The sequence below is a fragment of the Sturnus vulgaris genome, unplaced genomic scaffold (assembly GCF_052056855.1).
Source record: "Sturnus vulgaris isolate bStuVul1 unplaced genomic scaffold, bStuVul1.hap1 Scaffold_85, whole genome shotgun sequence".
NCBI classification, from domain to species: Eukaryota; Metazoa; Chordata; class Aves; order Passeriformes; family Sturnidae; genus Sturnus; species Sturnus vulgaris.
Genome location: NW_028276736.1, coordinates 1,899,395 through 1,902,649, shown reverse-complemented (window position 1 = coordinate 1,902,649; position 3,255 = coordinate 1,899,395). Strand labels below are relative to the sequence as shown.

At 49.3% G+C, this 3,255-nt stretch overlaps 1 long non-coding RNA gene across 1 annotated transcript; it reads left to right on the top strand.

Moving 5' to 3' along the window:
- The first annotated feature begins 735 nt into the window (after positions 1 to 735).
- Positions 736 to 2,065, top strand: LOC148217379 (uncharacterized). The gene is made up of 2 exons (XR_015801074.1): positions 736 to 899; positions 1,846 to 2,065. It is a non-coding gene; the product is annotated as an uncharacterized LOC148217379 (long non-coding RNA).
- The last annotated feature ends 1,190 nt before the right edge of the window (positions 2,066 to 3,255 follow it).

Genomic DNA, 3,255 nt, shown 5'->3' with positions numbered 1-3,255 from the left:
AAGGCTTGGCTCCTGCCCCTGGTTGGGGCATCTCCCAATGGGGTGATGTAATCTTATCAGTCACACAATAGGACTTAATGGCCCATTAACAGAATATATCTTCTGGAGGAGGGATGGGTTGTGAATAGATAACGATGATCATCCCCGATCTTATCAGATGGCACATCAGCAGAGGATATCTCCCACAGAGATAAGGATCACCACCCCTCCCACATTTTAACAGATGGTGATAGAATACACATTTTTGCATTGTACCCCAGGACAGCCACTAATGTATTGAGAAACTAATTTTTGTTATCATTCACAGAACTGGTCACGTTAAGTCCTAATTGAGCTTTCACCTCTCTGCTTTTCTTTCTGCATGATCTAACAACATCCATTAATATTTCCTGAGTTACCTGCCCCTTGGTCAAAAGGTGATGTACCTTCTTTTTTCCTTGAGTTCCTGGAAAAGCTCCATGCCCAGCCAGGCCAGTCATTTTTCCTCGCTAGCTCACTTTTGGCACAGAGGGACAGACTGCTCCTCCTCCTTCAAGATTTATTTCTTGAAGTGTGTCCATCCTTCTTGTATCCCTTGGATCCCGTCCATCCCTTGGTTTTTAAGGGCTGCTTCCTTTAAAAATATCAGTACCTGAATCAGTTATCCCCAAATCTTCATCCTGAAAAGGCCAGTCTACTCTTCATAATTCCAATATAGAAGTTTTGTAGATGCCCCTCTTTCTCTCACAGAATATTGAAAACACTATTATTTCATGGTCTCTGTAGCCCAGGCAGCTTCTGACCACCACATCTCCCACCAGCCCTTCTCTGCTTGTGAATAGCAGGTGACAGAGCTTTCCTGTGGAGTGGGAAGAGAAGGAAACCTCCCCAAAGTGCAGCCTGGAAGGCTCAGCCTGGAGGTGAGGAAACAGAAAAGTCCCTCCCAGGGCAGAATGTTGGTGCCCGAGGTGTCCCAGCGTGAGGCTGGGCCAGGCCATGGCTCTGTGTGCCAGGAGCCGGCAGCGCTGGGTGCAGGGAGCCCAGGGAGGGCACAGCAATGCTGGGCTGAGAAATGCTGGGGGGGACAGCGAGATGGGCGTGTGCAGCCGGCCAGGGCACAGGAGCAGCACGCACAGGGGGCACAGCCTGCAGGAGAGATGGCCAAGGGCTGGGCAGGGCTGGCAGGGCCAGAGGCACCCAGGCCTTTGTGCCCTGGGCTCGGGCAGGGCCTCTGCAGCCCCACAGAAGGAACTTTCCTGGCAGGGGCTGCACTTTGCTTCTGCCTCGGCCCTCCCTCAGGAGGCTGCCAGGGCTGGCAGCTTGATGACATTTGTCCTTGCTGCCCCTGCCATCCCACTGCCCCAGCAACAGCCCCGAGCCACCCGTGAGGGACAGGCCCTGCTGGGCCAGGCCTGGGCTCAGGCCTTGGCCTTTCTGCTTCCTCCACCCAGCCCAGGCCTTGCTCAGCATTGCAGTTCCCTGCTCACAGCCTCGGGCTCCTGCAATCCTGCCCTCAAGGATCTGCTCTCACCAGTCCCTGGGGAGCCTTTGGCACTCCCTGCCCTCAGTGGGGCCACTGATGCTCCAAGGGACTTGGAGTTTTGCTTCTGCCTCCTGGAGCAGCTTCTTCAACCTTCTCTCAGTGCCTGAGGCTCCTGGACTCAGCCCCAAATCCGCCCTGGGAATCATTGAAATACAGAAAGTCCTCAGGAGCACCTTGTCTTCTTCCAGTTGTCTTCAAGTCTCCAGGGCTTTTGCAGCTGCTTGGAGTCAATTTGGAGTTTTGTTAATGAGGAAGGATTTCAATGTGCACCTCATGACTTTTGTGTTTTTAATCACATGAGTATTTTTTATTTTTCATTTTAGAGGAGAGCTGATAGAACTATTCCCAGATGATCTTGATGCTGAATGTCTCTTTAGGAGGTCTGGGCACCCAGAAGTACGAGATCCTTGAGGAATGACCTTGTTTGGACAACCTGCTCCTCACCCTCAACATCAGCGTGTCTCACATCACCCACCTGGGACTGACATGCCAAAAAAAAGATTATTAATTTACAAAATTAAAATAATATATTTTTCATAATAATACTATTCTATATTTTTATTACCTTAATTTCCTCTTTATGTAAAAAAATCCATACATTTTTGGCAACCAAAAATTTTTTTGGTCATTGGTTCTAAGTAACGCAATTCCATTCATTAATAAGTGACCACTATTGGCTATGGATTTCTCCAGCTTTATGATTATTAGTTCTGTTTTTAGTACCATTGTTACCTTTTTAATAATTTTCTCAGACCGTATGAAAAAGGACACATTTAGGGTTCAAGGAGATATTTCTGCGGTACATTTGAGGCAGTTTTGGGTCTGGAGAGGGAATTTAGATAGAACTTTAGAGTCTGGAGGAAACTTGGGAGACCTGAGTGGGCACTAGGAGGGGCACTGAGAGATTGTGATGGATACTTTGGAGCCCAGGAGAGCTCTTGGGAGTCCGGGAGGGCACTTGGGAGCTCAGGGAGGGGAATCTGGGGCCATTCAGGGTCCGTGCGGGCTCTTGGGGGGCTCTAACGGGGCTCTCCGGGGCGCAGGGGATGATGGGAGTTGTAGGCGTGGGTATAATATGGTTTGATAGAGCCGTGGAGCATCATGGGAGTTGTAGGCGCAGCTACAATGGCTCTCGGTGGGGCGCGGTGCATGATGGGAGATGAAGGCACAGCTGCAATAGCACTCTATGGGAACTGCGAAGCATCATGGGAGCTGTAGTCCCGGAAGTGGCTCTGACAAAGAAAGGAAACTCCTCTTTGCCAGACCTCCTGAGGAGAGACCCTGGATCAACATCAATCACAGAATGCTGCAATCACCTCTGCTCTGAAGAGAACAGTAATAAAATACACCCTTGAAAATAGGAATGGATATTTCTAAGAAGCTCTTTGAAATATTTCTCCATATCTGGAGTTGAAAACCTTCCTAATGAACTGCACTAGACCAGAGGGAAATCAAGGCAGAGCCATGGTTTGTAAGGATTTGCTTAATCCAAATGAGCCCCGTGGTGCATTTGGTGCTGCCAAGGAGCTCCAAATAATATTTTGGAAATATTGGCTCATTCTCTTCAGCTCTGTCCTTGCCAGGAGCCAGCCCAGCTCAGCAGCACAGACACAGCACAAGGACTTTAATGACCCTCTCTGGGTTGGGGCTGAGTCCCTGAACATCAGTCCCTGAGAGGGAGTTGAAGAAACCTCTCAAGAATTCCAAGTCAGATTCAAACTCCAAAGTTTCTC